The sequence below is a fragment of the Mauremys reevesii genome, linkage group 1 (genome assembly GCF_016161935.1).
Source record: "Mauremys reevesii isolate NIE-2019 linkage group 1, ASM1616193v1, whole genome shotgun sequence".
Lineage (NCBI taxonomy): Eukaryota > Metazoa > Chordata > Testudines > Geoemydidae > Mauremys > Mauremys reevesii.
In genome coordinates, this window is record NC_052623.1 from 233111372 (window position 1) to 233136617 (window position 25246).

Consider the following 25246-nt stretch of genomic DNA (forward strand, 5'->3'; position numbering starts at 1 on the left):
CAGGGGCCAAGGTGATGGGAGGGGGTAGGGTGGGTGGGAAGCCCGGCGAGGCAGTGGGGATCTGGGGGAACCAAAATACAAGTTTACCCAGGGCGCCACTTTCCCTAAGACTAGCCCTGAATCTTGGCCAAGGATTTTGTGATTTCTGGGAGCCTTGACTGATACACTAATGAAAAAAATGTTGGACAAATTTGGGTGGGAGCTGTAAGTGTCCAGCCCCTCAAACTCAGGTCACTTATTTAAATGCCTAATGTTAGATAACAAGTTTGAAAAATGTGACTTAAAACTCAGAACTGAGTAACACTTAGGTCTGGTCTTAGGTTGATTTAACTATGTTGGTCAGGGATGTGAAAAATCCATATCCACAAGCAACGTAGTTAAGCCAACCTAAGTCTCTATAGAAGAATTCTGTTGACCTAGCTACCGTCTCTTGGGGAGGTGGATTACCTATGCTGATGGGAAACCCCCTACTGTCAGTGTAGGTAGTGTCTACACTGAAGCACTACAGCAGCAGTGCAGCTATGCTGGTGTAGCATTTTAAGTGTAGACAAGTCCTTGGAATTTACATAACACTTCGTCTGTTCAAAACGTGACATATATAGACATCAACTAATTTATCCTTTCCATGCCCTTACCATCATGGAAGGGAATAATAAAACTTGCCCATTTTACAGATAGAAAAAACTCAAGCAGAGAGGTCACTGTCAGTGTGATGGGATCCCCAGCGTATGACCTAGAACTGGGGTACCACATGAGGGTACCCTTTCTCACAGTCCAGAGATACACAGTTATAAGGAATGCTGCAATTCCTTATGCACACAACAGAACAAGGAATGTGGTTTCTGAAGCAAGAGACCACCCTCATACTGTACTATGGGGAGCCTACTGCTTTTTCTGTGTCTTTTGTTGCCAGTTAGAATGAGCAGATAAATGAAGTCACTGGAGGGCAATGAGTGAGAAGATGTGCAATTATCTTCCATATACAGGATTATCTGCTCATCCCCTACCTCAGGTTCAGAAGCACACCCCTGAATAGCAACTTACATTTACAGTACAGAGCATCTTTCATAGAATATCAGGGTTGGAAGGGACCTCTAGTCCAACCCCCTGCTCAAAGCAGGACCAATCCCCAACTAACTGGCCCCCTCAAGGATTGAACTCACAACCCTGGGATTAGCAGGCCAATGCTCAAACCCTTTCACCTGGAAGCACCCCAAAGCTCTCTATAAACTTAGCCAATTGGTACACAAATTATGGCTTGTAAGCCTGCGGTCTGGATTCAAGCCAGGACATGGAACCAAAACCCTTTCGTAGCTCTGATGGATGATCTCCTCCTGTCAATGAATAGAAGACATTCTCATCCTGCTGGACCTCTCTATAGCATTTGACACTGCTGACCATGAGATTCTGCTGTCTCACCTGAGAGAGGTGGCAGGGATCCAGGGTAATGCACTAAAATGGTTTGAATCCTTCCTGGAAGGATGCTTCCAACAAGTCATGATAGGAAATTGCATCTAGACTCCTTTCTTGGAGTTCCACAAGGATCAATTCTCTCTCTGGTCCTTTTCAATATCTACATCAGGGATCTCAAACTCAAATAATCACGAGGGCCACATGAGGACTAGCACATTGGCCTGAGGGCCGCATCACGGAAACCTCTTCATACAATGATACAAAAATATAATCAAAAATGAAAAAAATGAAGAGTAATATAGTACGCTATTAAAAGTCATTGTATTAACTTTTTTTAAAACTGTAATGCGAAAAGGGGGTTTAATAAAATATAAACACCTGTAACTACTCCTTATGTGGTCAGTAACACTGATTATCTACACTAACAGTCTATCAATATAACTGTAATGTCAGGAACATTTTAAAGTAACTATTCATACAAACTAAGTTGCCACTTTTAAAAATTCTTCCTAACTACTCACAGCAAAGAATCATACACGCTGAACTTCATACCTCAGATTGCTTGTCTAGTCCATGAGGCCTCAACCCTGCCCCACTCCCATTCCAACCCCTTCCCCAAAGTCCCCGCTCCGACTCTGCCCCCTCCCTGCCCCTATTCCAACCCCTTCCCCAAATCCCCACCCTGGCCCTGCCTCTTCTCTGCCTCCTCCCCTGAGCGCACCACGTCCCTGCTCCTCCCCCTTCCCTCTTGGAAAGTCCTACAGTGTTTGGCAGTGGGAAGCGCTGGGAGGTAGGCGGAGGAGTGGGGACGTGGTGTGCTCGAGGGGGAAGGGGGCGGGGGAGGGAAGCTTGACTGCCAGTGGAGTCGGTGCCTATGGCGGGCCACAGGAAATAACTCATGTTTGAGACCCCTGATCTACATGAAGCCACTAGGTGAAGTGATCAGATGGCATGGATGCAAGTGCCAGCTATATGCAGATGATATACAGCTGTACCTATCCTTCATCACATATGACCGCACCACTGCTACCAGGACGGTACAGTGCTTGGATGAGATCAGCTTTTAGATGAAGCTGAACCCAAGCAAGACAGAGGAGATGCTGGTGGTCAGAGGAAAATATTTTGCAGAGCTTGTGGCCAGGGTGCAGTTGCTGTTGGTTGAAGAGACACACCACAATTAGTCAATTCAGTCCATAGTCTAGGAATACTCTGATTCCTGGCTGATACTGAGCTCTCACATAGCAGCATCTGTGAGTGATGCTTTCCACCATCTCCAGTTGGCTAAGAAACTCTTCCTGGATGACAAAGCCTTGGCCTCAGTTATGCATGTCTGTCACCTCTTGGCTGGATTAAAACAATGCAATATACCTGGGTATGAAGTCTTGACACTTAAGAAATGCTAACTAGTACAGAACAACCCAGTGCATCTCCTCAGCAACACAGGCTACTGGGAACCTAAGTTCCCTCTAAGCTGTGCAGCCGCGCAGCAGCCTATTAAGTGCTGCACAGGCACTCAGGGCTGCAGTGGTGAGAGATGCCTCTCCTCCAGCCCCAGCCCTGCTGCAGCTGGGGGAGAGGTACCCCTCCCCCCGGCCTCAACCCAGACCTGGCCTGTGCCTGCCATGGCTGTGGGAGAGGCACCCCTCCCCTGGCCCCAACCCAGCCCAGCCCTGCCAGGGCCAAGGAAGAGGCGCCTATCCTACAGCCCCAGCCCCAGAGCTGCCATGGTGGGGAGAGGCACTTCTCCCCCACAGTCCAGGTGCTGCTGCAGGGAGAGAGAGCTGGGGGGAGTCCTCTCTCCCCACTGTAGCCCCAGGGGAGCCTGCACCTCAAGCCCCTCATCCCCAGCCCCACTCCAGAGCCCGCACCCCCAGCCGGAGCCCTCACTCCACCTCACCCCAACTTTCTACCCCAGCCCTCAGCCCCACAAATTTTGTTATGTGCACCAGTATGGAGGTGATATGTACACCAATGTGGAGGTGTTGTGTCACACATCACCTCCACATTGGTGTACATAACAAAATTAGTTCCACACATGCGGTGGAAAAAATTAGAGGGAACACTTTTGGGAACATATCAAACCTGTGCTCAGCTCCCTACACTGGCTTCCCATGCAATATCCAGTCACATTCAAGGTCTCAGTCCTTATCTTCAAAGCACTTTATGGCCTCCGCCCAGGGTATCTAAAGATCATCTCAAGCTCTGGGACAAATACTGTGGTTGACAACTATACTCTAGAGGTCTCTACAGAGTGTGATCACTTCTCCCTCTCCTGAAAGACAGCTGCTTCTGGGGTGGAAGGTAGCAGCTATTTAACAGCACACAGAAAAACAATGCAACAGGATGTAGAGAAGAATTCCAGAGCTATTAAAAATGCAGGGAGAATGTATGTAGACAAAAACACTTCAGTTGGAATTTTTTTACCAGAACACCACTATGCTTCTCAAAACTGCCAGAAGCATTTTAAGGCCCATAAAACACTCTGGACCTTTGATTCAGCATCTCATCTGAAACACAGCTCCTCCAGCAGCTCCTCCTTACAAACCTGCTGAGGCATCAGCCCAATATTCCTTCAGAGGGTAGAATCACACCAGCCTCTCCTCCTACAGTACGGGAACACGTCTTACACTTCTCTCACCGTGTTATTGTGCCAGCCAAGCCTCGCAGAGCTGACAGGCTGGCCTGGCTGCACATTTCTAATTCTTTTAGGCTCTGGGTGATATTTTCAAAAACACCTATGTTACTTAGGAGCCTAGCTCCCATTTTCAGATGGGACTTAGGCATTCTGGAGCCTAATTCTTATTGACAGCAATAGGATATGGGTTGCTAAGGCACTCAAGCACTTTTGAAAATGTTACCCTATGTCTAAAACATTACACAACTTTGTGTCAACTGAAACAGACTTAACTATGCAAATTACTCAAGTGTGACTTAGATTAAAAAAATAGCGATAAGTGGCTAAGCTGCACTGAGGCAGGATAGAGCTGGATGCTACAGATGGGCAAATAGTCTTATCTTTACATTAGAAAAATGATATTGCCACAAGTTTGATTCAGGGCCAATAACTTGATCATGCTCAAGGATAGTGACATATTTTACCCTCTGCACAAAATTAGGAATGTATCCCAAGTGATAATTCACCATTTGCACAGGGAAACATCCTAATTTGTGGGTTGAGGGTGGGAACAAATCTGCAATGTGTGCCAGTCAGCTCTGAGCTAGAACTGGAGTGAGGTGGGGTGGAGGGAGATTTCTGAGATCACCAGGGGGCTCAAGTTGCTATAGATCCAGAGCTTACAGGCAGTGCACAAAGCATCCCATCCCTTTTCTACTCTCTGATTATTTTTCCAAGGGCGTCTAGTTATAACCTCACTTTGTAACTTTGATTCCAAAAGGCCTCTTTCTTTTCAGTCAAACTTTGGACACTTCATTGTGGTACAATGGGAGCTATAGCAAGGATTCCTTGAGGTGCTGCTTTGGCAAACTCTCAGCACCAGATGGCGCCACATTTGCATGAGCAATCTCATCAGCTTTCAGCAGACCTTGGGTTTGCCCCTTTGGAGACCTGTTCAGAAAAGGAAAGCTCTGCTCACTCATGCTGAAAAAATGCACCATTTAATTGTGTGGCAGACAGCCACTGGATTTTCTTCTGATTCACCAAGGAAGCTTGAAGCTGACTGATGTACCAGATGAGCTGAGTTCCAGGATGTGGCTGGGCCCTGGAGGGCCAGCAGCTATGCAATTTTCTTCTCAAGACACACAGTCCTGGCAGTTATCATGCTTATGCCAGCAGCTGTGTTTCAAAGAGTTATTAGACAATTAAAGGCCATGCCCAGAAAATAATCTCTCTCTCTCTCTCTCCCCCACCTTTATGCCACGCCAGCAACCTCTTTTCAACATAGATTCACAAGTTTCCCCGAAAGTTACATTCCTCCTTCCCACCCCAAATTCCACACATTACTCTCAAACCATTTACCCCCACTCCTATACCATTGTTATTACTTGGCAATATGGCAGAAGAGGAGGGGAAGTAGGCAGGGCTGGTACAACCATTTAGGCATAGGGCGCTGGGATTTGGGGGGCGCCATTTTCTTCAGAAGCGACCGCGGCAGCCGGATCTTCGGCTGCCCTGGTAGCCGCCGGCATTTAGGCAGAGGGAGCTGGGGTAGGGGAGCGCGGGAAGGGCCGCCTGCAGCAAGTAAGGGGGGGGCGGCACGCAGGGGAACTCCCTGCCCCAGCTCACCCCTGTCCCGCCTCCTCCCCAAGCACGCCGTCGCTGCTTCACTTCTCCCACCTCCCAGGCATGCAGCGCCTAAGCTGATTGGCACCGCAAGCCTGGGAGGCGGGAGAAGTGAAGCAGTGACAGCGTGCTCGGGGAGGAGGCGGGGCTAGGGGTGAGCTGCTTCATTTCTCCCGCCTCCCAGGCTTGCGGCACCAATCAGCTTAGGTGCCGCAAGCCTGGGAAGGAGAAGTGAAGCAGCAACGGCGTGCTCCGGGTGCTCTTGCGTGGAGCAGGGGTGAGCTGGGGCACGGGGGTGCCTCAGGGCGGAGGGTGGGGAGCTGCCGCAAGGGGGGCAGCTCAGGGCGGAGGGGGGTAGCTGCTGCAGGGGGGCCTCAGGGCGGGGCGGGCGCAAGGTGGAAGTTTCACCTACGGCGCGAAACATCCTTGCACTGGTCCTGGAAGTAGGTAACTTTCATACTCATGTTAACTTGTGAGCTGGGGGACTGACATGTGACAAAGGTGTGGTAGCTGTAGTCCTCTGAAATGTTTTTAGCTAGAAAGGGTAGAATTATCAATAATGCAGAAAAGGCAGAAGTTTTCAATCAATATTTTGTTCTGCATTTGGCAAAAAACAGATGATTTGGGGATATCATTTGATACTAGTGGAATGAAAAGAATGGTATCTCAGGAGGTTGTTAAACTGCAGCTACCAAAGTTAGATATTTTAAAATCAGCATCCAAGAGTTTGTGAAGAGCTGTCTGAGAAGGTTGCTAGACCATCAATGTTGATTTTCAATAAGTCTTGAAGCACTGGGGAAGTTCCAAAGGACTAGAAGAAAGGGAATATGCAATATTTAAAAAGGGTAAATGGATGATGCGGGTAAATATAAGCCTGTCACTCTGACATCAATCCTGACTAAGAAAATAGAGAGGCTGACATGGGACTTGATTAATAAAGAATGAAAGGAGGGTAATATAATTAATGTCAATCAACACAGGTTTATGAAAAAATAGATCCTGTCAAACTAACTTGATTTTTTTTATGAGATTACAAGTTTGGTTGATAAAGTAAAAGTATTGATGTAATATACTTAGACTTCTATAAGGCATTTGGCTTGATACCACATGACATTTTTATTTAAAAAAAACCTAGAAAGGCACACTTTAAATGGATTAAAACTGGCTAATGGATAGGTCTCAAAATGTAATTTTAAAGAGAGAAATCATAATTGAACGGGTGTGTTTCTAGTGGGGTTCTGCAGGGATCAGTTCTTGGCCCTACACTATTTAACATTTTTATCAATAACGTGGAAGATAATGTGCAGATGACACAAAAATGGGGGGAGTGTAAAATAATGAAGACAGGTCACTTCATACAGACCGATCTGGATCACTTGGTAAACCAGGTGGCAAGCAAACAATATATATTTTAATATGGCCAAATGGAAATGTATACATCTAGGAACAAAGAATGTAGGCCATAATTACAGGAGGTAAGACTATCCTGGGAAACAGTGATTATGAAAAAGATTTGGGAGTTATGGTGGATCATCAGCTGAACATGAGCTCCCAGTGTGACACTGTGGCCAAAAGGGCTAATGCAATCCTTGGCTGCATAAACAGGGGAATCGTGCAAAGGAGTAGAATGGTTATTTTGCCTCTGTACTTGGCACCAGTGCAACCACTCCTGGAATACTGCATTCAGTTCTGGTTCTCTACAATTCAAGGAGTGATAAACGGGAGAGGGTTCAGAAAAGAGCCCCAAGCATGATTAAAGGATTAGAAAAAATGCCTTCAAGTGATAGACTCAAGGAGCTCAGTCTATTAACAAACAGAAGGTTAAGGGGTGACTTGATTACAGTCTACATGGAAAACAAAGATGTAATAACAGGCGCTTCAGTCGAGCAGAGAACCAATCCAAAGGCTGAAAGTTGAAGCTAGACAAATGGAGGCTGGAAATAAGGTGCACATTTTTAACAGAGAGAAGCCATGTTGCTATGGCACAGTTTGCTTTTCCATAATCCTGTATGTAGCCATCGGAATGCCAAACCACTTGGACATTCCATTAACATCAGCTTTTTCTTCCTTTGCTTCCGACCCACCCTCCTTTCACTTGTCCTCAGGGTGACCAGACAGCAAGTGTGAAAAATCGGGATGGGGGTACGGGGTACTAGGCGCCTATATAAGACAAAGCCCCAAATATCAGGACTGTCCCTATAAAATCGGGACATCTGGTCACCCTACTTGTCCTTAAGGAGACTTTCCACCCACTCAGGAACCACAATGTCTTGTTCACCTACAGGGACAGAGTGGTGTGGGCTTATTTTTGCAAGCAAAAATCCAAAGCTCAGGGAAGAGGAGATGGGCATGGGCATTCCTTTGCCCTCTAAAGCAGGAAATCCTCATAGCAGGCTCTTAACATAAGGTGTTCCTTTACTTAAGGCCTGATTCTGGGTCTAGAAGGAGGAACTACGGGTGTTTGTGGCTCTCTGAGGCCTCTGCCCAGAGAAGCAAACTTCTCTTCTACTCCCTAGCCCAGCTGACAGCCTTTCATTTGGCAACAGGGTGGGCATGTGGAGGTATTTGCTGCAGGGTGGGTGGCATTGTAGGTGGCAGCAACAGCTTAAGGCATGAAGACTTCATGTGCTTTCCTGGCACTGACAGCAGCAGTATCTGCAGGCTCTCTCCCATGAGTCCACAGGCAGAACTCAGACCATGGCTGCCATCCAGCAGCTCACCTGAATGACTGGAGAAGAGGGTCAGCAAAGCTCTCACTTGCAAAGGGCCCCACCCACAAAGCTCCTGATTGGAGGAGCTGTCCAGCCCCACTGGTTGGCTGGAAATCTCTACTTAAACCAGAAAGAGGCACTGGAGCAGGAAATTGTCTGAACATCTAGAACAGTGTTTCCCAAACTTGGGATGCCACTTGTGTAGGGAAAGCCCCTGGCAGGCCGGGCCGGTTTGTTTACCTGCCCCGTCCGCAGGTTCGACCAATCGCAGGTACCACTGACCGTGGTTCGCTGCTCCAGGCCAATGGGGGCTGCGGGAAGCGGTGTGGGCTGAGGGATGTGCTGGCCACCGCTTCCTGCAGCCCCCATTGGCCTGGAGCAGCGAACTGCGGCCAGTGGGAGCCGCGATTGGCCGAACCTGTAGATGGGGCAGGTAAACAAACTGGCCCGGCCTGCCAGGGGCTTTCCCTAACCAAGTGGCGTCCCAAGTTTGGGAAACACTGATCTAGAGGAATCCCTGGCTGTCTGCTACTATGGACCTTGCCTATTTTCTTGGCTGACTTCTGAGCTTCACCTCTGAGCCTGTACCTCTCCTCCTTCTCCCAGATCCCCCACCCCCAGCGGTTCCCAGTTCCTGCTTTTCTGCCTTGCTCCTGGGCCCTGCTCCTATGCCCTACCCTTGACTCTGACTTTGGCTCTTGACTGTGTGTTTTGTTGTGTTGTCATTGATTTTAGTTTTAAAGCCTGACTTCCCAAACCTTGAGGTTAAATTCTACTCTCACAGGCATGCACACTAGCCCAAAGTCAATGGGATCCCCAGGGCAGGGATTGGTCAGCCGGGCCCTACGATTTCTGTACTTAAAAATCCTTAAAAATAGGAGACGTTGTTTCTTCACTCTGATAGACCAGCATATGGTGTACTAAAGTGGAAAAGAAGTCCAATGGGATTTAGGCACCTAACTCCTTAAGCTTCTCTGTAAAGCCTAATCAAAATTGTCTCTGCACATTATGTGTGTTGTAATCACTTTGCATGTCCCAGTTTTTCATAGAAGTTTCTGGGACATCATTTTGGGACTCTTAAAATGTCCCAGTTTTTCATTCAATCAGCCAAAGCATTTGGATTTTTTTTTTTTATAACTATAAAATGTTTGTTCAGGATGACTTGCTACACCAGAATTTGCTGTGTGTGTGTACACGCACGCCAGGAACAAGCAGTCCAGGGGAACAAGAGTTCAGCGTGACGAACAGCATGGAGTGAAGAGAAAACTCAAATGACAGCAGTTGCTATCCAAGCTGCCCTTTTGCTCAGAGTGCATGTGAATGACACTTCTTCACTGCTCGCTCAGGACATCAAGTTACTGGAAAAAATCATACACTTTGGGAAACATGCATGTGTCACTGCTGAGTTAGAAGCTAGCAGTAGTGACACCAGAACATATGAAAGAGAGAAGTATAGCTTGTTTTCTTTCACATGCTGAAGTTTGAACCTAAAATAGTGTCACCATGAAATTGTCCCAGTTTTTTTTCTTTTGAAAACAGTCACCTTATTTGTGGCTTCTTTCTTGTACTCCACCGTTAAAAGGAGACACGTTTCCCCTTCCTGCTGCAGATCTGTGACACACTTGCGACAGCCTGTAGACAGCAGTCACCTACTGTGCTATCTCGCAGAGACTTTACCTCTGTTCTCTCTCCTTGGTTGTTCTGCTTACCTAAAATAAGCCACTGAGGTCAACAGCAGATGTTTTGCACTTTGTATACATAATCGTGGTGTAAGGTCTTTCAAAAGCATAAAGAAAGCAGCATTTCTGCAGACAATGCTGAATCTATGTTGAGCTGCACACTGGTCTTCATCGTGAAGTGGCTGCATTTCACTAGACAGTTTAATAAGCACTGCTTATAGATAAGTCAGCTTCTGTTTCCATTACAAGTCTCTAAATTCTGGGGTTCATAATCTGGTCATAAAATCTTCACTAGTGAGTGAAATTTAGGCATGAATGAGTCTCTCTGAGCATGCTAAATGCAGAGGCTCAAACAAAATGTATACCTCAAAAACAAAAACAAAACAAAGCACCACAGTAAGAAGACACCCCCCACCCCCACCCCAAAAAGAAGAAGAAGAAGAAGAAGCCAGCACAGCTAAACAGAGTAAAAGAGACAGATTCCCAAAGACATTCTTTAAAAATAGGAAGTCAAATCCTGCTGAGGAAAATAGAAAGAAGCATAAGCTCTGGCAAGTCAAGTGTAAAAGCATAATTAGGCAGGACAAAAACGAATTTGAAGAACTGGCAAAATACACAAGAACTAATGTCAAAAAATAAAATAAAAATTATGTACATCAGAAACAGGAAGCCTGTTAAACAACTGGTGGGGCCACTGGATGATCGAGGTGCTAAAGGAGCACTCAAGGAAGACAAGGCTGTTGTGAAGAAGCTAAATGAATTCTTTGTATTGGTCTTCACTGAAAAGCATGTGAGGGAGATTCCCACACCTAAACCGTTCTTTTTATGTCCCAGTCTGAGGTATCTATAGAGGAGGTTTTAGAACAAATCAATAAATTAAACAGTAATAAGTCACTAGGACCAGATGTTATTCATCCAAGAGTTCTGGTAAAGGAACTCAAATATGAAATTGCAGAACTGATAACTGTGATATGTAACCTATCACTTAAATCAGCCTCTGTACTAGATGACAGAGGATAGCTAATGTAACTCCAATTTTTTAAAAAACACTCCAGAGGTGATCCTGGCAATTACAGGCCAGCAAGCCTAACTTCAGTACCAGGCAAATTGGTTGAAACTATAGTGAAGGACAGAATTATCAGACACATGGATGAATACAATATGTTGGAGAAGAGTCAACACTGCTTTTTTAAAAGGGAAATCATGCTTCACCAATCTATTAGAATTCTTTGAGGGGGTCAACAAGCATGTGGACAAGGCTGAGCCAGTTGCTGCACTGTATTTGGACTTTCAAAAAGCCCTTTGACATGGTACCACAGCAAAGGCTCTTAAGCAAAGTAAGCTGTCATAGAATCAAAGGTAAGGTCCTTTCATTGATCTGTAGCTGGCTAAAAAATAGGAACCAAGGGTAGGAATAAATGGTCAGTTTTCACAGTGGAGAGAGGTAAATAGCAGGATCCCCAAAGAGTGGTACTAGGAACTGTGATGTTCAACCTATTAATAAATGATCTGGAAAAAGGAGTAAAACAGTGAGGTGGCCAAGCTAGCAGATGATACAAAAATCACTCGTGATAGTTAAATCCAAAACTGACTGTGAAGAGTTACAAAAGGATCCCACAAAACTGGGTGACTGGACAGCAAAATGGCAGATGAAATTCAATGTTGATAAAGTGTAGGGATATTAAAGAAGGTTTATATTAAACATGGTTTATATGAGAAATGATTTATTGATTTATTGTTAATTAATACTTTATAACTTAAGGTTTATGTTAGAAGTAAATTTGTGATTCCCAACATTTAGCTTCTAACCTGCAAGCCACCAGCTGTGTCTCTGTAAAGCCTGCTCAAAGAGATACTTGGTATAAAACTTGTTAAACATTAATTATCTCTAAGTAAGCCAAAACAGTAGCTGTTATAGTGTATAGCTAGAGACCCCCACCCTCTGTAAGTTTTCATCTCACTTTATCTTTGCTTGTTAAAAGACAGGGAGTCTCACATAAATTGGTAACACCCCAAAAGGTAAAGAGACAGTGAAATAGATGTGATTAAGATAGAGAATGTATGTGAATGCATGCCTAGTTTAAACAATGAATGAATGGTTAGGGAGTCACCAGCCTGAAGAATTCAGTGTCGGCTGAAGAAGGTGTCAAGTGGGATCAACCAGATGACCCCCGGAGGGCAAACTGGAATCAACCCACCACACCACAAAGGAAGGAAAAACAAGACATCTAATAACATGGAGCCAGCCACCTGCTGATTGATTTAGCAACAGCAAAATGAAGCAACTCTCATGAACTGACATAGGAATAAATTCCTATAAAACTGGACTCTAAAGACTGAGGACTTTGAGTCTATGGTTCTGCCGCCAGCCTCTAGGAGCATCAGATGCATCTGACACAGACTCGGCTCCATCCTCATGACCAAGATACCTGGCCAGTAACTTGGCATGAGCAACATCTAGGCTGGTAACTATAACATCTATACAGAACCTGAATGAATGATTGTGTGAATGAATATGTGTGTGTGTGTGTGTGTGTGTATATAAGGAATAAGTAGTAATAGAAATAAGTAGGAAAACATTGTCTTTTGTTTTGTTATGGTATTTACAATAAATGTGGCATCTTTGCCTTATCCCTCTTAATAAGATCCTGCTGGTTTTTATTGTATTGGCACAACAAAAGTGCAAAGTAATGTACACTGGAAAACAAACCCAACTATACATACAAAAGGATGGGGTCAAACTTAGTTGTTACTGCTCAAGAAAGAGATCCCGAGGTTGTTATGGATAGTTCTCTGAAAACAACTGCTTAATGTGCATTGGCAGTCAAAAAAGCTAACAGCTATTAGGAAAGAGATGGATAATAGGACAGAAAATATCATAATGCCACTACATAAATCCAAGGTACACCCACGCCTTGACTCCTGCATGTAGTTCTGGTCGCCCCATCTCAAAAAAAGATATATTAGAACTGAAAAAGGTACAGAGAAGGGTAACAGAGCGTCTCTTTCCAGCAGTGCTGTCACTTGCACCACACAAGCAGCTTCTAATGGTTTTCGGAGCGTGGAACAGCTTTAATCTGAGGTTAGATTTAAAAGACTGGGACTGTTCATCTTAGAAAAGAGATAACTAAAAGGGGGATATGATAGAGGTCTATAAAATCTTGAATGGTGTGGAGAAAGTGAATAAGGAAGTGTTATTTACTCCTTCACATAACATAAAAACCAGGGGTCACCCAATGAAATCAATAGGCAGCTGGTTTAAAACAAACATAAAGAAGTACTTCTTCACACAGCGCACAGTCAACCTGTGAAAATCATTGCCAGGGGATGTTGTGAAGGCCAAAAGTATAGCTGGGTTAAAAAAAAATTAGATAAGTTCACGGAGGATAGATTCATCAATGGCTATTAGCCAAGATGGTTAGGGATGCAACCCTATACTCTGGGTGTCCCATAGCCTCTCACAGCCAGAAGCTGTGAATGGATAACAGGGAACGGGTCACCCGATTATTGCTCTGTTCTGTTCATTCTTTCTAAAACATCTAGCATTGGCCATTGTCAGAAGATGGGATAGTGGTCTAGATGGACCATTCTTATGTTCTTAGGCCTGGTCTACACTAGGACTTTAATTCGAATTTATCAGCGTTAATTCGAACTAACCGCTCAACCGTCCACACCAGGAAGCCATTTAATTCGAACTAGAGGGCTCTTTAGTTCGAATTTGGTACTCCACCCCGGCAGGTGGAGTAACGCTAAATTCGCACTTGCTAGCTCGAATTAGGCTTGGTGTGGATGCTAATCGAACTTAGCAGCTCCGGGAGCTATCCCACAGTGCACCACTCTGTTGACGCTCTGGACAGCAGTCCGAGCTTGGATTCTCTGGCCAGCCACACAGGAAATGACCCGCGAAAATTTGAATTCATTTTCCTGTCTGGGCGGTTTGAATCTGACGTTCTGGTTGCACATCGGGGCGAGCTCCGCAGCACCTGCAACGATGCAGAGCTCTCCAGCAGAGGAGTCCGGGCAATCCCAGACTAGAAAGAGGTCCCCAGCATGGACTGACCGGGAAGTCCAGGATCTGATCGCTGTGTGGGGCGAGGAGTCTGTGCTCGAGCTGCGCTCCAACAAGCGAACGCAAGACCTTCGAGAAGGTCTCTAAAGCCATGAAAGACAAAGGATACAGCCGGGATGCGATGCAGTGCCGCGTGAAAGTGAAGGACCTAAGACAAGGGTATCAAAAGTCAGAGCGGCAAACGGACGCCCGAGCCCAGCCCCAGACATGCCGCTTCTACGAGGCACTGCATGCCATTCTAGGTGGGTCTGCCACCAGTGCCCCACCAGTGACGGTGGACTCCGAGGACGGAATAGTGTACCGGGACAGTTCCTCCTGTTCGCCGATGGGAAGATGAGGAAGGGTCTTTAGAGGACGGCGCAGGCGACATCGAACCCACTCCCGCTTTCCCTGACAGCCAGGATCTCTTCATCACCCTCACAGAGATCCCCTACCAACCGTCCCGCCCGTTAACCAGGACTCGGAATCAGGGAAGGATCAGGCGGTAAGTGCTACAAACAGGGAAACATTTATTTTTAAGAAACAGGGATTTATATAAAAATAGAAATACTATATAAACATTTTTAAATATGAAACTAAACAAACAGCAGGTCTACACAAACAGCAATGGAGCAATAGTCCTCTGGGGATATTTCAAAAAAGCTCTCAGAGAGCAGCTGGAAAAGCCTCAGCAAGAGGTTTCTTGGGAGAGGTGCTTTATTGGGTGCTCCGTTGAAGCACACTCTTCCGCGCCATGCCATCCTCAGGTAGAGGGGACCATCGCCTCTACGAGCATGGCAGCGTAGGGTCCTGGTCTGTGCAGGGCTTCTATTAACATCCGCTCTCTCTGTGTGCGCCTGACACGCCTCAGGGTGATGTCGTTGTGGAAGTGCTGCATCTAATTAGTGGAATTAGTGTACTGTTACTATTGTGCATGGTAGACTTTTACTTTGCATAAGAATGACCCTCGCTTAACAGAGTTTTACTTTGCATAAGAATGACCCTCGCTTAACAGAGTTTTACTTTGCATAAGAATGACCCTCGCTTAACAGCCACTTGTGGCAGGCCTCAGAGGAAAAGCATACAGGGTCTTTCCGTTCACTGGCGGGAGATGCCGCATAACGCTCATCTTTTCTGCTTTGCACATTGCCTCCAGCAGGAGAGCACAGCTAAGCACTAACTGATAAGCACTCTGTACTGTAAGGCTTACCAGGACTTTGTGCAAGAGGATGCAGCTGTCTCTCCTCGCTTGTGCGCTCTCAGTGCAATGGCGCCGCCAATGAGAGCGTATTCCGAAATCTCGGACTAGTTCTGAGATCTCCTGAGACTTGGTTCCCTCTTTGGTCTTGTTCACTGAAACTGACTAGACTGTGTTTACTGTTGGCAAACATGTATGTGTTCAAGGAAATCACCTACTTTTTCACATCACACAGCCGGCTCCTTCCCGGACTGCCCGCCATCCCCTCGCAGAGGCTGGCTCGGATTAGACGCAGAAAGAAAAAGACAAGGGACGACATGTTCCAGGAACTGATGGCCAGCTCCAGAGCGGAGGCGGCAGAGCAGAGACAGTCGAGGAGAGCCTGTGTCAGCAGCATCGCACACACCTGGAACGGGAGGATAGGTGGCGGCAGGAAGACCAGCAGGCGACTCAAACGCTGCTTGGTCTAATGAGGAGCAAGCGGACACGCTCGGCGCCTTGTAGATGTTCTGCAAGACCGCAGTCAGGAGGAGAGCCCCCTGCAGTGCATCTGCAACCGCCTCCAACGCCAAGAAGTCCTGTCCCCCTCACCCAAAGTGACAAGACGGAGGGGCGGTAGGGGCCGTGAGAACTGTCCCTGCACCGCAGCACACCGATAATGTTAGAGACAACTGTCGCGGCTGTAAATTTGTACAAGCTCTTTCTTTACAGCATCAACAAGTCCCAACTCCAAGTTAAAACAACCCACTGTGTAATAAATAATTAAAAGCGGTTTGTTGTTACTGACTGTTTGCGTCACGTTGCTGGTGTCAGAGGACTTTCTGTTGTTCTGTGGGGTAATTGTAATGTCACTGCATAGCCCACAGTGCCATGCTACAGACTTGGCTGCAGGGTCAACTGCAGGGCACACACAGACTGCAGTCACTAGGCACCAGGGACAGTCTGTGTGGTGTATGCTGCCCCGGGTCTTTCCTTGAGGTGTATGCTTGTGCAGGGTCCTGGTGCCTGACATCCCGAATGTAAAGGCAGGCTTCCCTTCACATGCATTTGGACCGTAGTCACGATCCTCCCGGTGCCCCGAGCCCCAAAAATAGACCTCATCCAGGGGCAGATACTCACCCTTCCCCACACCCTCACCCTTCCAACGCCCAAACCCACAGCCGTCATGGTAACCCCTATCCAAGGACGGCACCCCTCGCCCCTTCCTGCAAACCCACCCATCAGTGCACACCTTAACCAGCACAGAATGCTTCCATGTTTCAACGAATAAACAGAAATGAAAAGTCAACGAAAGATTTATTATTAATTACTAAAACATGTCCTTAGTTTTAAAACGTCCTTGGGAAGTGGGGAAAACTTGGTTTATGATCAGGCTCTCTTAAAATCAAGTGGACAGTCACAGGTTACCCTGCTCTGCGAGGAAACTCGCTTTCAAAGCCTCCCTGATGCATATCGCTTCCGCTGGGATATTCTCTCAGCACGGGTGTCTGGCTGATCGTAAACAGCAGCCAGGCGATTTGCCTCAACCTCCCAAGCGGCCAAAAGGTCTCGCCCTTGCTCTCACAGAGATTGTGGAGCACACAGCAAGCAGCAATAACTACGGGATATTCTTTTCGCTGATGTCCGAGCGAGTCAGTAAGGTCCGCCATCTCCCTTGAGACGTCCGAAAGCACACTCCACCACCATTCTGCACTTGCTCAGCCGGTAGTTGAAGAGTTCCTTTTCAGTGTCCGAGGCGCCTGTATAGGGCTTCATGAGCCAGGGCATTAGCGGGTAGGCCGGGTCCCGAGGATCACTGTAGGCATCTGCACATCCCCAACCGTTATTTTGTGGTCCGGGAAGAAAGTGCCTGCCTGGAGGCGTCTAAACAGACCAGAGTTCCTGAACACACGCGTCATGAACCTTGCCCGCCCACCCGACGTTGATGTTGGTAAAACGTCCCTATGGTCCACCACAGCTTGCAGCACCATTGAAAAGTAGCCCTTCGGTTAATGTACTCGCTGGCCTGGTGGGCTGGTGCCAGGATAGGGATGTGAGTCCCATCTATAGCCCCACCGCAGTTTGGGAATCCCATCGCGCGAAGCCATCTATGATGGCCTGGACATTTCCGACAGTCACTACCTTTGAGAGCAGTTGCTCAACGATTGCGTGGGCTACTTGAATGACAGCAATCCCCACGGTAGATTTGCCCACGCCAAAGTGGTTCGCTACTGACCGGTAGCTGTCTGGCGTGGCAAGTTTCCAGAGGGCTATGGCCACTCGCTTCTGCACAGTCAGGGCTGCTCGCATCCTTGTGTCCTGGCGCTTCAGGGCAGGGGACAGCAAGTCACACAGTTCAAGGAAAGTGTCCTTACGCATCCTGAAGTTTCGCAGCCACTCTGTGTCATCCCAGACCTGCAGCACTATGCGGTCCCACCAGTCTGTGCTTGTTTCCCGGGCCCAGAATCGCGTTCCACACCATGAACTTGACCCATTGCCACCATGATCTCCACTGCCCGGCGTACCCTGCTTTGTGAGAGGTCTGCGCCACTCTCCTCACCGTGCTGCCGGAGCCTCCTCGCCCGGTTTCTCAGCATCTGACTGTGGAAGAGGTGGACGATAACGTGCGAGGAGTTGACAACGGCCATAAGTGCAGCGATGATCGCAGCGGGCTCCATGCTCGCAGTGCTGTGGCGTCCGCGCTGTAACCGACCAGAGAAGGGCGCGAACAGATTTCCCGCCGGCGCTTTCAAGGAAGAGAGGGAGGGCGGGATTGACGGTTCAATGACGACACATTTTTCCCCCCAGCATGCATTGGGGTGAAATCCCACAATTCCAATGGGCAGCGGGGAGTGCGGGAACTGTGGGATAGCTTCCCACAGTGCACCGCTTCCAAAGTCGAAGCTGGCCCCGTGAATGTGGACTCAGAAGTTCGAATTTGTGTATTTAGTATGGATACACAAATTCGACTTATTAAGGTCGAATCCACAAATTCGACTTAAGTAGATTCGAAATAGTCCTGTAGTGTAGACAAGCCCTTAGAGTCACAGGCGCAGGCTTCCTCTGGGCCCCAAGGGTGCTCAACCCCCAGCTCTGCCCTAGGCCTCGCCCCCACTCAACCCCTTCCCCCAAGGCCCCACCCCTGCACCTTCCCGCTCAGTTCCACCCCCTCCCCTGAGCGCGCCCTGTCCCCGCTCCTCCCCACAGTGCCTCCTGCACGCTGCAGAACAGCTGACTATAGTGGGCGGGAGGGGGAGGAGTTGATCGGTGTGGCTGCCAGTGGATGGGAGGCTCTGGGACGGAAGGGGGAGCTGGCTGCTGGTGGGTGCTAAGCACCCACTATTTTTTTTTCTGTGGGTGCTCCAGCTCTGGAACACACATGGAGTTGGTGCCTATGTTTAAAGTGACAAAGCAAACAAACAACCCCCACCCACAACCTAACCCTCCCCAACAAACTTCTGCCCAGATCGCTAACACACTTGTTTTCAGAGGGATTTGCCACTTGTTTGTCTATAATATTGAATAATATGTTGCACCTAGGAAGCACCTTTTGCTTATAAGATGAGATAAGATTGGTTTCTAAATGGTGAAAACAGACAAGTAGACTCTACTTTAAAAAGGCAGGTAACATGCATGTGCTACTTACTGGGCATTTGTGATTTGGGATCCTCAATGTAACAATGCATCTGGCAGTTAAATCTACAGCATGAGATAGAAAAGAGATTTGCATTGGCAGATAGAAAGCCCTGAATGGGCATGGGTAGGCGTACATTATGAACAGAGATGTTTGGGATGCATGGATGTCAGCAGATGGAAGCTGTTTGTAGGCATAGACAGGCTGGGAATGTGTATGCATATTTAGAAAAAATACAGATTTTTATTAATATTTTTGTTTAAAATGGTGATGTAGGAAGTTAGTTTTTTTGACCACTAAGGCTCTGTCATGTTTCAACATGTTTACCAGTTGTGTTTCTCCAGGAGGCATTCCTTTTGAAAAGGTCAAAGGGCAACAGCTGTTTTTATTTGGGGTTCCTTTTACTCAAGTAAATCTTTATGCTTTTATCTCTTTCTTCTGCACAATGCTGGGAATTCTTGACTCCTAGGCACCAGATGGGTTAATACTGAAATGTCCTAATGTTTCTTAATGAAATGGCTGATGCTGGCCAGGTGCTAGCCAGCTAGGAGCTCAATGCCAGTGCCTCCCCTGCCAGCTCCTCATTTTTGGATCGCAATCATGCAGCCCTAAACACCAGACTGTGGAAGCTAATTTACCATCCAAGGCATCTGCTTCTTGGCAGACTCCATGGGCATCTGCAGAAGTGGCTTTGAATAGCCTTTCCCTGTGTCACGTGGTTAGACACTTGGGGGCTAAGCAGGGGACCTGGCTCCGACAGCTCACTGATATCTCCTGGAAAGTGGCAAAAAGCATTTTCTTTGTAGATGACTGGCCGCACATCCCCATCTAGCCCCCTGGACTGTTACTGCTGGGGAATCTGAGTAGAAACAGGCTGTTTCCCATTCCCCAGACACAGGCTCAAGGCAGAACCCCCTATTGGGGACACCAAGACTAAGTGCTGTAGAAATGATTGTGGGTCACTAGCAGATGTTTATGGTTTCAGGTTGGTGGGGGAATGAGCAACATAACCTTAGAAGAAACAAAGCTGCTTGTGAGACTATGCCATATTCACTGGAACAAGGGAAAGAAAACATAACAAGTACATACCCACAAGAAGACAGGGAACACAGCAAGGAGCAGGCAGTTGCAAAATGGCCACTATAGGCATGGAGCTATTTGGCCTCACCCAATTTAAAGGGCCAGACTAAGAAAGGCATGCTGGGACTGTGTTCCTATTAAAGAGTGCAGCACTGCAGCGCTCAGAGTCAATAGAGTAGGGACTAGATAGTAAGTGTGAAAAATCACGCTAGGGAATGGGGGGTAGAGACCAGGAAGCAGTATGGCTGGTTCACATAACAGGGGGGGGGGGTTCCCTGAAAGCTACTGCTCCTGGAATCATTTGATTATAGGGAACTCTGTTTCTATTAAAAAAACATAAGTTTCTAGTCCTCAGGCTTGTAGACAAAAGCTTGAAAATAGGATTTCTAAAGACTCAAATCATAGAAGGCAAATAATAAGAACTTTAAATCTCATGATATTTGAGCACTTAAGGCTGACAATGCTTAGGAAATCCCCAAAGAAGGGGCTGCTTCTCTGCTGTACATCCCAATACTCTAACACAATGTGGCTTTCATGCAAAATAAGTTGGCTAACATTTTCCATAGCACCTTTTCTTCCCCCTAGACTCCAGAGTGCTTTACATACCACCGATACAATAGATGCAAAAAGCCACAGGAATGCAACTAGTGCTGGGGTGGAGAGCTAAAGTCAACAGGTACATTGCATGCTGAAAGGCTATAGCAAACTAGTACATGGCATGCTGAACAATGGTGAAGGAGGGGAAATTCTAGTTAAAAACACTGAGACCAGCCTTTCATATGAAGTGCTACCGGAGAGGTGTGGGCTTGGGGCTTCTGAGAAATTAGGCCACTAAAGGTCTGTCTACTCTGTGGGCACTTTGCTTTCTTAGCTCTCTTGCTTTAGTGACAGCAATGTTCTATAGGCAGAACCATTTCAATAGAAGGTATAACATTTTTTTTTCCAAGGAATAACCATGGCTCTGCCAACTATCAGAAAGTTCAAGTTTTCTTAATAGCCCTGCTGAGCTGACCTCACAGTTGCTGCTCATTCTGAGGGACGTCACTCAGTGTAGTCCCAAAGTAAACAATGATCCACATAGGTGTGGTGTCCCCTTTTTATTGCTGAAAATTGTTTACCTCAGAAATAATTATGAAACTGAAGTTAAAGAGAGAATCATTTCCACTAAAGGGATGAACCGCAGAACATTTTAAGACTCTTGCATTTCTAACGTATGTCCCTTCTTTTGGGCCTTTGCCGTATGCTGCAGCCCGCATTTACACCCTGGCAGGCCAAGAAGCACACTTCTAAGGTTTACGAGATGGGCCAGTTTAAAAATCAGGGAGGGCACTCGAGGCTGTTTACCATTTCTGGTGTCAAATGTGAGGCAAAGGGGTTTTTTTAGTTCCTCTTAGGGCAGCATCGGCTGACATCAGTATGAAGATACGTCTGTAGGGCTGACCCTAGATGTTAGCTGACTTTCCCTGCTCTCATTATGTTGACTCCTATGTCTCTACTTAAAAGCAGCACCACTGGTGAGACAAAATGTAAGTTCCTCCACCCCCCCATTTAAAACCAAACGCTTCACCTGGAATACCAAGGGATTCCTGTGTAGTCACTTGGCCCTCCTTTGTAGGTTCTCTGGTAGTTCCTTGTAAGTTGGCCTCCCATTACTGCAAGAAACATTGTGATCCTTTGCTGAAGAAGGGATGAAAGGTATGGAAAGATCTATGTGAAGGGCTCTGGAAGGGAAATTGGGTTAGTTACTGGCTAAAATAATATAAGCCAGTTTTAAACCAATTTCATTGCATCCACACAGGGAGTGGCACCCATTTAAATCCATTTCAAGACTGATTTGACTGATGCAGTTTTGAGGCATAAACAAGGCCTAATTGTGAAAAAATCACAAGTGATTCTATTTTGCACTGCACTACAGTTATGTGGGAGGCTACTCCTTAACCCAAGATTAGCTGATTATGTCCTGACAGGACCTATTAAAGATCCACATATCAATAGAAACTCTTTGACTCATTGTATTATTGCTCTGCCAAGGATCTGATAGTGCTTTTCAAATATTAGAAACTATGGGATGGGGGAATCAGTATCACCACCATTTCATACCCTGTTAAATGGACAGCTAAAGCAGTGTTGCCAGCTCTTGTGATATTTATTGTTTTTTTCTTAAAGCTCCAGCTCTTAGAGTCATGTGAATACGTGAGACTCTCAGCTTTCCTTTACAAAAAACCCAAGTAATTTTCAATCCTAATGTCTGCATGGAAAAACACCTTGAAAATGTGATTCATGTACATCCCAAAGGGCTTGGAAATCAGAAGGCAAATCAAAAGAACCTCCCACCCTCCCCCCCCAAAAATCTCCTGGTTTTAAGTCAAATGTATGATTTGTGGGGAGGAGGAGCTGACTCATGACTTTTGATGCTTGGGGTTTGCAATACAGCCAAAAGTTTAACTCTCAGAGTACTAAAGGCAACTGTGCTCTTCTGAGGTGTTTTGTAATGAAGAATGGTGTGCTTGTTCAACTTAGCAGGAGACCCATGTCTCTCCCAGAGACTGCATTTTCCCGGGAGAAACTCCCACTTTGCCAGCCCTGCCATAACACCTCAAGCAGGCTAGCTACTTCATGGTCCACTCACCCACGTTGTCTCCAGACACTCCACCCTGCTGTGACACACTGATACCACCTCCGCATCCTGGGCCCCAGCGGTATACCTCCATCTTGCCGGGTCCCATGCTGGTGGTGACAGGAATTGGGTAACAGGAGGAAAGAGAGGTGGGTTGAGTCAGGAGTACGATTCAGGTTTCCTGACTCCCATTCATTCTTGCACTAACTGCTAGGTGACACTAGAGAACCTGGCTGCGTTACAAGTTCTACCAGTCAGCCAGATGGAAGGTTGTTCTCGTCTCCGGAGAGGTTGTACCATGTCAGTCTTTTATCTGTCTGTTCCCTGTCTGACCGGGAAGCAGCTCCTTAGTGTGCACTTTTAAAAAAGGAAAGCGAGTCCAGGGCAGCGAATGAAGAGCTATTTCTGAGGGGTTCCACTATTTTGATCAATGGGAGAGGTGAGCCAGAGTGTGTTCCTGTGACCTCCTGCCGTATAAAAGCTTGGGCTGGGTGACAGAACTTCTGGCTGCTGAGTGGCTCTGAGTCACAGCCTTTACTGCTCAGATTTGATGTGGATTTTTACATCAGATGCTGGGGAAGCAAGGTGGCCTCTCAAATATTTGCATTGCTTGGCAAGCCTAGGCAGACGGGGGTGGATTCAGGAAGTTCTGGCAAGGGCAAGCACAGCTGGCATGAACGGCTTTGCTGGGCTCCTTTGTGGAGGGGAAAGTAGGGAGGCCTCTTGATTTTTCCAAGCAGGATTCCTGGGAAAGGATGAGTGTCTTGGAGGTTTGCTGTGTGAGTTTTGCAGTTAGGGGGCTCACTGGCTTTTTGAGGGAATCCTTTTGGATCCATCCTTTTTTTCCCCACCACCTGCTCTCGAAGGCAGAGCATTTCTTCATGCTGAACAGAACTGGAGGAATCTGCCTTTGGAGCCTGTCAGTGGTGCTGCGGGCGCTACTGGAGAGCAACAAGAGAAGTGCTGCCTGTGTGCCACTGCCTGTTCTTATTTGCCTAGGAAGTTTTGGATCTTAATTCCAGTGGTCTCACTGTGTGTGTGATAGGGAGGTAGGGGCTGGAGGAAGCTAGCACTGCAGGTCAAGTTGTGCAGCACACTTACATCTGCAAAGGCAGGCAGTGTTTCATGTCACATCAGAGGTGCACAAGCCCTTTGGCAGACACTGTGTTTTTGTTCTGTGTTGGTACAGCACCGAGCACACTGGGATCTGGGTTCGTGATGGGGCTCCTGGGCACTACAACAATATAAAATAATAATGATAATTGTCAGAGATGGGGAGGTTGTCTGTCGGCTGGGCATGAAAGGGGCACTTCATTTAAAGTCTGAGACTAAGACTATTTACTTGTATTGCAGTAGTGCCTAGAGGCGACCGTCAGGGATCAGGGCCCCATTGTGCTAGGCAAAGACTGGCCTGGCCCCAGAACATTTACATTCTAAGCATGAGCTGTATTGTCAGAGCTCTGACAGATCCTCCCACTGAAATCGATGGGAGTTAGGCGCCTAAATGCTTTTGAAAATCTGGGTCTTTTTGTATAGGGTGCTGAAGGGGATGCAGGGAGCTGAAGGCTGAGGAGGCGGGAGTTATTGCAATTCAAAGCTGTGTATGGGGCAGCGTGGACATCAACTCCCTGCACAATGTAGCTGGCTATGGTCAATATTATTGGATCCTCACTGTCCTGGGTATTAAATATACCAACAAAGCTTAAAAGCAACTGTTATCTCTGTACTCTAGTCACAACTATTTGGCCATTGTTTTCAGATCTTGAAGCATGTCTACTGGAATAATAGCACATTTTATGTTCTGAGTGCTATACAAATATTATGTAATTAGGAAAACAACTCTCTCTAGCTGGGCAGGCAGTTGCACAAACAATTATAGCCAAATACAAATGTGTAACGCATTCTTTGAAAATGTAGCCCTGCTTGGCTCTTCTTTATCTGCGCATAACTCTGCTGTCCCCCAAATGATTTTTGATCACAGGAAACCCCTCTCACTTCCTTCCCCACAAAAGTGACAATGACAATAACAATAATAATAAAACTGATACCGCCTGGAGAGATGAATTGCTCTGGCTCCTCAGTGGAAAATAAATCAGAAGTAAAGGCTGATAGGAAATATAAGTCTGGTTTCTGGATTCCAGTGTCACTCTGTTTTCTAAAGATCAGAGCTTTTAATGCAGGGAAACAGATACAAAAGAAACAGCCCTGACTCCCACTGTCTGATTTCCAAGTGTCGATAAAGCAGAGGGCTAACAAATAACCTATATAGTTATTTACTATACTACTCCACTTCCCTCCCTGCATTGTAACAAAAAGGGACCAGGGGAGGAATTATCCTTGCGGCTTCCTGTACAAGGTGTGAGCATTTGGCACAAATCCTGTGACTCACTTCCCTATCCAAATCCAGACTTTACATTTTATTTATTTTAGTTTGCAAAGGTTAAATGGTTCCCACAGGGTGCAAGAAAGGGTTATTGAAAGCAGCAGGTCCTCTTTTGAGTACTGCACTTCTGGTAAATCTCTGATCCAGCATCTAGTGGTTAACCACTGATACAGGAAATGACATTTAACATTTTATCTCTAAGCCAGAAGTGGAAGAACAAGGTGAGTCGCTATGTAGAGGGGATGGATCATTGCCTACCTTCCT

The 25246-nt window shown here is 46.7% G+C and overlaps 1 protein-coding gene across 1 annotated transcript in view; it reads right to left on the bottom strand.

Moving 5' to 3' along the window:
- The window catches only part of BCL2L14 (BCL2 like 14), a 61367-nt gene extending 41304 nt beyond the window's left edge, over positions 1–20063 (bottom strand). The window contains exon 1 of the mRNA XM_039520452.1: positions 19992–20063. The gene's annotated coding sequence lies outside the window, so the exon portion shown is untranslated. The remainder of the gene's footprint in view (positions 1–19991) is intronic.
- Positions 20064–25246: the final 5183 nt, after the last annotated feature.